This window comes from Carassius gibelio, chromosome B22 (assembly GCF_023724105.1).
Source record: "Carassius gibelio isolate Cgi1373 ecotype wild population from Czech Republic chromosome B22, carGib1.2-hapl.c, whole genome shotgun sequence".
NCBI classification, from domain to species: Eukaryota; Metazoa; Chordata; class Actinopteri; order Cypriniformes; family Cyprinidae; genus Carassius; species Carassius gibelio.
The window spans coordinates 25,380,142-25,393,276 of NC_068417.1; the positions used below are offsets into that span (position 1 = coordinate 25,380,142).

The 13,135-nt window shown below is 37.4% G+C and overlaps 1 protein-coding gene and 1 non-coding gene across 2 annotated transcripts in view; both read right to left on the minus strand.

Annotated features, from left to right (window-relative positions):
• si:ch73-63e15.2 (protein strawberry notch homolog 2) overlaps positions 1–12,487 on the minus strand; it is a 63,012-nt gene extending 50,525 nt beyond the window's left edge. Inside the window, exons 1-2 of the mRNA XM_052589178.1 lie at positions 12,441–12,487; positions 11,529–11,737 (exon numbers count right to left, since the gene is read on the minus strand). The gene's annotated coding sequence lies outside the window, so the exon portion shown is untranslated. The remainder of the gene's footprint in view (positions 1–11,528; positions 11,738–12,440) is intronic.
• A 479-nt stretch (positions 12,488–12,966) lies between these two features.
• On the minus strand, positions 12,967–13,039 carry trnaa-agc (transfer RNA alanine (anticodon AGC)). Its single transcript has one exon. It is a non-coding gene; the product is annotated as a tRNA-Ala (tRNA).
• Between the last annotated feature and the right edge of the window lie 96 nt (positions 13,040–13,135).

A 13,135-nucleotide genomic window follows, 5' to 3' on the forward strand; every position in this document is an offset into this window, starting at 1 on the left:
ATGTAATCAGACTAATTTAGATTATGTTTTTTTCACATTGACCTAATAGGACAATCGTGTACACTAAAAAAACATATTGTGGGAAGTCGTGGACTAGTGGTTAGAGAGTTTGACTCCTAACCCTAAGGTTGTGGGTTCGAGTCTCAGGCCAGCAATACCACGACTGATGTGCCTTGAGCAAGGCACTGAACCCCCAACTGCTCCCTGGGTGCCACAGCATAAATGGCTGCCAGCTGCAATGTGTGTTCACTTTGGATGGGTTAAATGCAAAGCATGAATTCGGAGTATGGGTCACCATACTTGGCTGAATGTTATGTCACTTTCACATATTTTTTGTTTTTCAAAGGACTGGCAGCTGCTAAAAAACAAACAAACTTTAAATTACAGTCAAATATCTTAATTGAAATAAAGTAAAAAAAACAATCATTTTACAGAAATTTTAATTAAAAAGTTTTACAGAAAGTTATTTTACAGATTTCTCCATGTTTTAACTTTAATGTTAGGTTTTTTGTTTGGCAGCTGTAATGGCCTTTTTTAATTTAGTCTTTTAATTGCAACCAAAGGGATAGTTTGCCCAAAAATTATACAGCGGATATGTTGTTTATGTTCAGATCAAAGCGTAAACAATGTAGACGGCATAACCATGTACAATGCTGATGATACAGAACAGCACATGTCATTTACGTATGTAATACGGAGGATACACATTTTTTGAATTGTCGTTATTTTTGCTGGGGTTTTTTTTTTTTTAAGCACAAAATGTAATCTTGTAACTTCGTAAAATTACAGTTGGACCACTGATGTCATGTGGACTATTTTACAGATCTCCTTGCTAAGTTTCTGGACCTTGATCGTGCAAGGATCCTTGCTGTCTACGGGAGGGTCAGAAAGCTCTCGGATTCCATCAGAAATATCTTAATTTGTGTTCTGAAGATGAACGGAGGTCTTACGGTTTTTGAATGATATAAGGGTGAGTAATTATTTTTTACATTTTAATTTTTGCCTGAACTATCCCTTTAACAACATAAAGTGCTCAAACATTACATTGCATCAAGTTACTTCTCAAACTGGGTTTGAGAAGTAACTGCTTAGGGTTTATGAGTTTAATGGAAGGATAATAATTAACTGAATCATAAAAATGTTAAAACCATTTAAACATGAATCAAAAGAAAACACTAAGTTGATGCAATGTCGCAACACTTTTGTATAAAAGTGATTTTTATAAATCCAGATATCAAATGCAGTGTAGAGTAGCTACCAGCGTGAACGTCCACAAAACTGGACTTTCTGAGTGTATAAGCAGAAGGCTATTTTAGAAAGGAAAATGTAAAAGATAAAAAAGAATCAATAAATTATTTTTACTGCTATAGTGTAAATAATATGAAATCATGTATTACATAAAAAAGTCAAATGACGAGTATTTTAAACGACAATATAATGTAATTAGGAGTACTTAATTTTTTAACTCTGATCATGTAATCCAGATTACATGTAATCAATTACTACTCAAGTTGAATACTATAGCATGGTAAAGTAGTACAGTAATGACGCTCCACAAATTCTGCTTGTAAGAGTAATATATTATAGGTCCCATAATAATAGCAAATATTTCTAACCCAGAAATCTATCAAATAATGTTAGAAATCCCCTTAGTCCACTTCCCGAGTACATTCTTGAGTTTACAGAACAACACATAACCACACAAAGCCTCTTTGCCTGTCGTGCGGCTTTGGCAGAGCTTTTCTTTTTTGGCACACAGGCATTTGACAAATTAGACCAAAAGTAAACACAATTATGTAAATGTATGACAAAATCAAATTATGTTCTTTTCCAAAAGCGCCTTTGTTTGGCTCGATTATTCTCCTACAATAATGCGGCCCCCACAGGGCCACTGTAAATTGGGTTATGCACAATTTTTGGAGAGGGTGTCCTTGGTAAGTAGATGTTTGTTTTCAACCATAACACAAGAGACCTGCATAATATTTATTGACTCGAAAAGTCCCCAAGACTTTTCAAGATATATTGAACACTAACATTGTTAATCTTACTCCAAGAATTTGTAGATTATTTTCTGTGGAGCCTTGGATTGAATACCTAACTGAATAGCAAACATCATGGTACAGGAGGTATGGGTTTTTCTATTTTCCCCGATGGCTTTTGGTGTTCTTTACAGTATGAACAGTCTTCCAGCATTGAGAAGAGTACTGAGTATTCTTGTAACATATAAAACGAATGTAATAATTTCTTATGAAAAAACACAAAAACTTTCCTAAAGTGTTATTAATTTAAAAAAAATATCCTCTTTGGTCATATTAATTGCATTTGTTTAATATCCTTCCTGCTGTTTAAATTTGTCTTTTTTTTTTTTTTAGATATTGTACTATGGAGAACCTAAATTATATTACAAGGATAATTAAAAGAATATTTGGTAACACTTTAGAATAAGGTTCCATTAGTTAATGTTAGTTAATGTATTAATTAACATGAACAATGAATAATACATTTATTACTGTATTTATTCATCTTCGTTAATGTTAGTTAATGAAAATACAGTTATTCATTGTTAGTTCATGCTAATTCAGTGCATTAACTAATGTTAACAAGCACAACTTTTGATTTAAATAATGCATTAGTAAATGTTGAAATTAACATGAACTAAGACTTATAAATGCTTTAGAAGGATTGTTATTGCTTAGTTCATGTTAACGAAAGTAGTTAACTAACATTAACTAATGGAACCTTATTCTAAAGTGTTACCGAATATTTATAGGATTCATTCATTAAATATGGAGATCTTTGAAGATTATTACCAGAGACAGGACTTTGTTATTCCTCAAAAGTCTCTTATTTCTTTATCTCTTCCACTTGAGGGCAGTGAAAGCATATGGTACTATTCACAAAATAACAGTCAGACATTGATTTAAAGCATTTCTGTTATTCATTTCATATAGAAAACGTAAAAACAAGACATCATTGATTTGTTCTAGACTCAAGCTACTGCTTTTATTGATAGAACAAAAAAAAAAAGTTTATTATAATTAATATTTGTAGAAACTGCAGCCTGACTAAAACAAAATTTTAAATTCACAACACTACACACCCATTTAAATGATGTAGGAGCTCCAAAGCTGTACAAGCCAAGAAAATTATAGACCACACTCGGAAGACTAGAAGACATTTGTGTGCACATCTCTCCACAGGCTGGTCTAAACCTCACAAAAAGAGACCAGTTTAAACTGAAACAGAAATATGACTGTCTGAGATTGACATTACTGTCAGCAACTGCAATTATCTGTTATTATTAAACTGAAGGTCAGAGGTAAACTATAACAAGTAGTGATGCCTGATTGCAGAACCATTCTTTTGAGTCAGTTATTTTTAATATCGTGTATTTCAACGCACATCTGTGCCAACATTTATTCATTTTAAACAACCATTGTCTCTGTTGGAGGCTGTATTGACTCTCATGTGCTCTGTCTGAACAGCTCCTCATACAACAGTAATCATGTCTCGGTGTGTGTCTCATGTGCTCCCCCCATCTCATTTGATGCTCCGGGTGTTGGAATAATTACAGTTCTCTCTGCCAAACCATTCATCTCTGCTCATTTACTTAAGACAGGAAGGAAAGAAAGAAAATGGCCGGATACACATAGGTGTGTAGCAATCGGGGACAAGTCTCAATGCAAAATTAATCAGAAATTAATTTATTAAAAGTGTGGCGTCTTTTAAGATAGGCTTGAAGGGCATCTTCTTGATGAAATATTTAATACTTATCAATGCTACTATAATAAAAAGGTATACCATATAGATTTTAGCTCCTTCTAGTGGAGAAAATCTTTTTTCAACATTCCACCATTTCTTTTTTGAGCCTTCCACATCTTAGCCTCTTAACTTTCCCTATTCTTACCATTTTTTCAGTCTTTCCTTTAAAACACTTATCGATGTTGTCAGAAGACAAGCCGTGGACATTTTGCACCACTTTGCGCTAAATGATTTACAAGAAGAAACCTGACCGCGGTCAGTGGCCTATTTTTAGACTATTTCGTCAGTCGCAGCATGTTAAATCTGATATTATGTTCACTCATATTTAGCATTTACAGGCCAGTGGTTATTCTGGAAATTGGGGGGGCTGTTCTTGTGGCGGTGTTCCTCTTGGTCTACCTCGCTACTCTCTACAATCCTCGAAAAGATCCTTTGTTCTACAGTATGAGCTCTGACACGGATTTGATTGGTTAACTCTTGAGATAAGCAGCATATCCTCATTTCTTTCTGACTCTCAAATAAATAAATGACAGATTATCAGACATATACACTTTTTTTTCTGTTTAAGGTTACATACATCTGCATGAATTATTTAAAGGGGGGGTGAAATGCTCGTTTTCACTCAATCTCCTGTTAATCTTGAGTACCTATAGAGTAGTACTGCATCCTTCATAACTCCAAAAAGTCTTTAGTTTTATTATATTCATAATAGAAAGATAGTCTGTACCGATTTTTCCCGGAAAAACACGACCGGCTGGAGGCGTGACGTGTGGGCGGAGCTAAAGAATCACGAGCGCGAGTAGGCTTTTGCATTGAGAGCGTTTGGAAGCTGTGACATTACCATGAGGAAAAAACCATCCAAAACAAACCATGGCTTACAGTCAGATTCAGCCGTTTATTTATGATCCAGAATCAGATCCCGAGGCTGAAACTGAACGAGAGCAGCAGCAGCAACGACTCGCTCCGAGCGGGGCTCGAACCCGGGTCTCCGATGGGAGGGGACGCACTAACAAGGAGGCAGAGATATTTGAAGCAGTTTTACTCACCGCCTGCGGTTCCAACACACGATCGTGACCCTTTTTCGTTGGGATTGCATCATCCTTAAGAAATAAACGATACGCAAATCCGTCGTCAAACTGGGCCTTGTCTGTAAAACAAGCATCTTCGAAATGCAGGGAACAAACAAAAACACTTGCACAACTCCGTCGATGCTCTGTAAAAATAAACTCCATCCACTGGTCCCTTAATGCTGTTTCTCTTTTGGTAATCTGTGCAGGGTTGTCTTGCCCTGGCAACCAAAAACACACTTCTTTTGTGACATTTCGCGATGCTCTCGCTCTGATCAGTGAACGTGTGTTGTGCTCTCAGTGCTCTGTTATACGGGAGCGCACGCTCTTCCAGCAGAAGTTCCCTTAGGATCCATATAAGGAAATTCCGCTCCATCTAACGTCACACAGAGCCATACTCGAAAAAAACTTTCCGAAACTTGTGACAAACCGGAAGGAGTATTTTTGGAACAGAAATACTTTCTGACAATGCATATGCAGCAATGCAACTACCGCGATCAAGGCTCAGAAAGGTAAAAAGGACATTGGTAATATAGTCCATGCAACATCAGTAGTTCAACCGTAACGTAATGAAGCTACGCAAATACTGTTTGTGTGCAAAGAAAACAAAACAATAACTTTATCCAGGAGTTTCTTCTCCATGTCAGTCATAGATGGGAGTTCATGAGACATGCGCACCTTACTGCATTTTGAATGTGTCAGTGGCATTTCTGTGAAGATGAACGAAGGTCTTATGAGTTTGGAACGGTTGAGTAATTAATGACACAATTTTCATTTTTGGGTTAACTATCCCTTTAATTGTTTTGTTGCTGTTCTGAATGAGGCCATTTAAACTCATTAGTATCGGTGGAATGCAGATACTGACATTTCATTGACATTCTCTCTCACCGTATTAAAGGTTCAGAAAGGTTTACACAAAAACCAATGGAAGATGTGGTGACACATGCAAAACATTTCATTTCCCCCACCAAAATGTCTACAGTGCCAAGACAAAAAAAAAAGAATTCTTCTGTGACACATGGTAGGCCCATGTATACAAACTGAAAAATTAATCTGGAAAGAATATGCATTAAAAAACGTTAGTTTCAAAATCCCCAAATCAATAAACGCAAACTCTTGTGCATTACCATTCTGCTTCGTATAAGGACACAATAGAAAAATGTTAACTTTTGCAATGTAATGCTAGAAATTTAGCTTGAGATAGCGGGGTTATTATTGGTTTGAGTGACAGAGAGGTGACAATGTCACCTGGCACAGCATGTCATATCGAGACGTTAATTCCATTATCACACCTGTAATGCAGGTAAACTAAACCAAGACCCCTATGGATTAAAAGGGCTCGGGAGAAGAAGGGAAGTGAGAAAGACAGAAAGTGAGAACGTCAGTATCAGACTGTGCATCTGTGCTCAGCGGATGGCAATACAGCACTTCTCATTGAGCTGTTATATCTACGAAGCTGTCAGTAAGATACTCGAACACAAGAAGAATGGCACTGGACAATATCTAGTCTAGCCATCCAACCATGAAATTGGATACAAGTAAAGTATTTGTTATAATAACACACCTGTCTTTACTTCTACACCCATGGTTTCCTTCACAATAAACTATGAAATCCATCTTGAAAACATTGCTTGGGAAAAGAAGATTATTAAAGGAATATTTCAACTAAATTGAAACGTATCAGGCTACCATCATGACGAGCTTTTCAGCTCACCATTTATCTATATGAAAAAGAGCAGCGTGGATATTCCCCTAAACTTCACCATTGCGTTCCAATGGAGTCATATGTTTTAGGAACGACATGAAAGTAAACGATGACCAATTTTTTATGTCTATGTGAACTATTCCGTTAAATCCTGTGTCTGAGCTTTCAGTGGTGGCATTTGCAGTCATTATTTTTGCCTCCATGCTCAAGAATTTTCATTTTCATGACCCCTGCCACTCATTATTTGTCACCCAGACGCTTAGGAAATGCCACATGGGGTATTCGCTGTCTCTGCAAAGTGCCCTTTTGGCAGAGCTGCACTTTATGTAAAAAAAAACCACCACATGGCTCCAGATATAAATTTCTTGTTCACACCTCCACTCGCAGATATCATTATCCTCTTCCACCTTGCCAGAAATCAATAGTCGGTAAGAGTGAAATCTTTTAAATAAAGACAGTGTGAATAAAGGTGGACTAGTTAACTCTTGATAGAGCAGTTGAGCGCTGCAACATCTTATTAGTGAGGTTTTTCTCTCTGCACATCACAGAGGGCTTAGAGTTAAAGTCGAAAACATTTCAATTCAGCGTTTCGCAAGTGCCAATGAAGCCGAGCTCATAATCCCACTAGGGAGAGATGCGTTTTCTTGCAAAGCCTGCAATTAAAACTTAACAAAGCAAATGAACATTTTCGTTTCATTATAGACGAGAGCAGTTTGTCACTTTCCGAGGAAGAAAGTGTTCTATTGTTTGATTTCAGTTTTGCATGATGCTAATTATACGTGACATTTGCATACGAGAATACATGGAAAATATAACCTTCCAATAATGTAACTTACTGTACAATGTTCCACTTACTGCATGACTCAACAAATAAATAAATAAGTGTATGTTTGAATATTAAATTTAGTTCAAATTGTGTTGTAACCTTACCTATATATTATCTAAAAATTAGTCTACAGTGTGGCCTAAAAAAAGTCCACCAAGGCAATTTTGAGATTAGAAATTTTCACTAGCTTATTACTAAAATGAGACCACTGAATGCCACCATGGGCCAACCAGGATCTGGTTCCATAGGACCACGCAAAATTGACCAATTGGAATCAAGTATTCCATAGGACCACGCACAATTGACCAATCAGAATCAAGTATTCCATAGGATCGCATAAAATCGACCAATCAGAATCAAGTATTCTATAGGACCACACACAAGTGACCAATCAGAATCAAGTATTCCATAGGACCACACACAATGGGCCAATCAGAAGCGAGTATTCTATCATAATATCATTGACCTCATTGACCTTTTCTCCTGGCCAAGGGATATGCCTCTTGTTGAAGAATCCAAGGTGAAGGACTAGACACTGTTGACATTGGTCAGTGGTTAGTATTTTCTCTACAGAATCAGTAATGGTGCTTGTATCCATCAGGCTGAACGTGAGCAGAAAAAAGCCTTGATCTGGCACCCCCTGGATCTTCTCTTGTGATTTATCTATTGCCTACCATGGGATTCACTTTCTTGAGAGGATTGGTAAGTTGATGCTCACCATATGCTTGTGTATGATCTCCATAATTAATTCTGCTGGGACAAAGAAACTCATATCTTTATCCATATAGGCCGTTCTTGATTGCCCATTAGAAATGCTCAACAGATACGTGCAAGAGTATGAACCGTATCTGAAGGATCCTGTGGGCTTCCCCAAAGTTGCTGTGAATACATTTCACATACTCTAAAGTTATTACATTTAGTCAGTTTTATACCAACACATTCAGGCTTTTTAATAACCTAAGCTTTATAGCATTGATCTCCTCTAAATGACTGTACGGTAAGTATTACTAATCATTAGCACTCAATAAGGTGGGTGGCTTATTGTCACCTTGGGTAGTCCAAGAATATCCCCTCTGCCTCAGCCCAACACAAAGGTATCGAGGGTACCTTTGTTTTTGTTTAGATTGGGGTTTTAGCTTGCTCAATAGGTTATCAAAAGTCCTTGTTCCAGCTGAAACCCTGGCACAATGGTGGCTCATCGATCAGGCAGGAGATGTGCTGTGACTTGATAAGCTAATCCTACCCATGAGACCTGGCTGAGCCCCTCCATCAACTCAAACAAGCAGAGGGTGTGACATGTGTGGGAATGTGTTTGATAAGGAATGAGGGCGCGCCAACACGTATGCTTGTACAGAGGACAGAAACCTGCATCGATCACATAATACCTGTGCACTCAGGGACGCCCAGGTGCTGGTGAGAATATTTATATAGTATGTATAGGGCAGGGGAAATTCCTTGAAATGTTTCTACTCCTATTCCAATTCAACATCTGTGACTGATTCGATACTAATTGAGTGCTTATGCTTATGATACTAAATGCTTACTTAATATATAAAACAATAATGTATATTATTTTATACATATATATATATATATATATATATATATATGTATATATGATATTGGTAACTCTTTAGAATAGGTAACACTTGTTAACTATTAACTACAACATTTCTCTCAATAAATTCTTAATTTGCTGCTTATTAGTAGTTAGTAAGGTAGTTGTTAGGTTTAGGTATTGGGTAGGATTAGGGATGTAGAATAAGTAGAATAAGTCATTCATATGTTCTTAATTAGCACTAATACATGGCTAATAATCTAGTAATATGCATGCTAATAAGCAACTATTATGTGTTACCTATTCTAAAGTGTTACCATGATATTTTATTTTAAATGTATATTTGTAATATATATGCATTATATTTATAAGTATTTGTGAAAAAATATAATGAATAGTAAAATAAATTTCATTACCATTGTATATGATATTCAAAATCAAGCAGTAAAAATAAATTCTCTAAAGATGTATCTGAATTCCTGGGTGAACATGGATTTCACAGCTTGTTATAACTTTCTTGAAAGACTTTCAATACGACGAGGCTCTGTTTAGGGTCTAATCATGGGTAATGCACCCAGGTTTGTGTTTTTAAGCCTCAATAAGTATGAATGATTGTGTGAACTCAATGTAGTCGGGCCGATCTGTATTCAGCGGGAGTGCATTGCTGCGGCAGCGCTGGTGCCCTTGGGGATTGAGTTGGACTGCATTAATTTGCCATCAAAGCACTGGTGTGTAGAGGCAAGGCGTGTAGTGTTGACACTCAGATTGAAGTAATACTTGTTGCACGATGTCTTTTCGACTCCAGATGTTGCTGCTCCTGTTCCAATGCTCTTCTAATGCTGGGCTCATTTGCATATGGGCTTTGCACACCTGGCTGCACTTGGATGCTTGATTGGACGGTATATTTTGCATGAGCCATTTTACAGGTGAGACATGAAAAACTTCTTCAATATTTAGTCAAATATTGGAAGAGAGCAAGAAAACATCTGTTAGAAACTGTCAAATCTGTGTCTAAGGTGCACGTTAGAAGCAACCATTGAGGTATACTGTATTTCCTCCATAGTTTCTGGCAGAATCTGGAGATTTCGGTCTACTGTATGCTGATGTTATAGAAAGGCACCATCAAACAGTATCATGATCAAAGCCTTGGTCTGAGCAAGCTCATCCAGCACCCCTTTAATTCCCAGTATGAGGCCTGCGCAGTCAGCATTCCTAATCAAAGACCTCCAGTAGAACAGGACTTCACTGGCGTCTCACTGTAGATCTCCAGCTCGACATACTAATGAACGCCTCCTCAAAGCTGAGAGGACGTCACTGCGGTCTATTCATCTATACTTACCCATAGGCAGAGGCCTCTAAAAATACATTACAAGGGCTTGGATGAGACCTCATTTTGCCCTTACCATTGAACTTTACAAAAGTACAATATGAAACTAGGTTCTTGCATTTTCATTAAGGGAATATCAGTTAGTGTTGGTATGTGGGTGCTATTGGGTGCGTTAGCCATTGTTATCTAACTATGGTTGCATCTTCATAACCAACAATAGTCCAATAATTCAGTGTTTCCTGAAATAGTTCCAATGAACATTCGCAAACAGTATCATAAACAGGCATGGTTGGAACTACAGCTCTCGGCCTGTGGTTAGACATACGGCATATTGTTTGACATGTGGACTTAGATTGTGGACACACCACCATTTCTGAAGAGTGGTCACCTAAATAAAAGTAAGCCTGCAGTCTCCAATCCTGATCCTTGAGAACCACTGCCCTGCAGAATTTAGCTCCATATTCGATTTCAATGGATGCAAGTACTTACCCTACATCTTCAGATCACAAATTAATATGTTTTTGATGAAATCCGAGAGCTTTCTGACCCTACATTGACAGCAAAACATTGTTTAAAACCCAGAAAGGTAGTAAGAACATCGTCAAAAATACCCCATCAGTGGTTCAACGGTCATTTTACGAAGTTACGAAAATACTTTTTTGTGCCCCAAAAAAAAAAAGACTTCATTCAACAATTTCTTCTCTTCCGTGTCAAGTCTTCGGTGTACATTCACGGCAGTACTGCTGTTGGAGAGGAAAGAGACTGCTAGGCTTTGGTTCTAACTATCAGCAGTATACACTGCATTCCTCTTCTTGCAATCAAGCCACATCACATCTGGTTCCTATGTCAGAATGCCAGAACATGCATTGTGGTACTGTAGTAAACAAACGTTGAAGATTGACACGGAAGTTGAATTTAGGTTCTAATGATGTTCTTACTATCTTTCTGGGTCTTGAATGTGTCAGTTAAACTGCGGTCTATGTAGGGTCAGAAAGCTCTCGGATTTCATTAAAAATATCTTCATTTGTGTTCTGAAGTTGAACGAAGGTCTTACAGGTTTAAAACGACACGAGGGTGATTAATTAATGACAGAATTTACATTTTGGTGAACTATTCCTTTAAGCAACAAGTTATGTTATTTTATGGGAAATGAACCCCTGGGTGGTTGTGTTTTGGCCCAAGTCAAAGTGACCAAAAGTCCTTTCCTTCAAATCAGTGGATTTTTTTTCACCTGTTTTTTCATTTACCAGGTGAAAATTGTCTTATCGATTATATAAACTCACCCACAAAAACAAGATCTTGTGCTTCTGTCCACCACAGTGCCAGTGGTCTCATGCTGGAGCGTCGCTGCACCCACGCACTGCAGAAATGTACAGGATTCCCATCATGACCCTGATGTCTGTCCTCCTTGTCAAACTGCTGCATGCGGCCGGTCCTGTACTGCTCGCCCTGTGCTGCAAACGAGAGCCGGACCACTTATTTTCCATCACACCTGTGCGCCAAATTAACAATGAGAAGAACTTAAATCAATAGAAAAAACAACAACATTGACCTTGAAGGGTTAGTTTCTTCAAGCATTGAGTTCCATCATCATTAACTCATGCTGGGTGAACTATTGCTATGGAAAAAGTGCTAGTTAAATTGGCACCATTGTGTTCCAGTGGGTTGCTGTTAATTTGGCAATCACGTAGGGCACAGGACACTGCTTTTGAAACGTCTGGATTGTGTCAGTTGCCTGAGCTACAGCTGTTACTGAATTCCTCATGAGAAAAACAACTCTAGATTGCTAGATGCGGAGATCATTAAACCATTGCTTGTTCTACCTGTCCTGACACAACAAGACCTTTAACACTGCAGTTTATTAGCCTTCTGTCCCTCACTGTAAAAATCTCATGTGCTGCAACCAGAGGACTCTTATTCTTGTGTTCTCTCCATCTGTTCCACACAAATCTCACAGCTGCATCTTAAATGTAACACATGCCAGAACTTTCTCTTGAATAACTGACTGGTCTCATACGTAATAAAATATCATCCTACAAGATCTTCATCTGGATACGCTGTATGTACATGATCAAGTCAGCAGGGTTGAGTTCTACAACTACTAACCTTAAAAGCAAACTTTGCAGAATTTAACATTCAAAAATGTTCAAATCATTTTTTGGCCAACAATGTAAATGTATAACGTGACAACTCACCAGTTTATTCCAAATATCTATCAAAGGATCCAAATACTGCAACAAAAACATACTAAATCAGTATTAACAAAGGAGCTTTGAATGGAAATACGAAATATTACACATATTATTGTAATTAATTGCAATAATGTGTAAAATTGCTTAAATAAATAAATATAAAAAACAGATTGTCCTGCATTCCAATTAATATCAGTCAAACTGCATGTAGGTTGTTTTGATTAAATAATAACTAAAGAAATACAGTTATCTAAACAATAAAACACTTAAAAAACATGATAAAACAATAATAAACATGATTTATGAAAGTTAATAAAACGGTGTTATCTGTTTTTGCAAATGAACTCTTCGTTAGTGCATTAGCTATGGATACTTAGTCTAGCATACTAGATAGCTTCATGCAGAGATTAATTAGCGAAGTCTAGTCATTTTAGTCTCAGTATCTTATAAATACTCACCAGCAGTCACTGCGCGCTGAATTAAAATGTAGTTATAACTTTTAGAGCAGGAAAGAAAGGAAAAAAAGCTTTGGAGAATGCGGGCATCGATCCCGCTACCTCTCGCATGCTAAGCGAGCGCTCTACCATCTGAGCTAATTCCCCTACGTAGTGCACTACAACTAGTATGCAGGAAGCTAACATCAGTACGAAACTCCTCTCGCGCTCTTAAAAATCAACAACACACAGTACATTCATTAA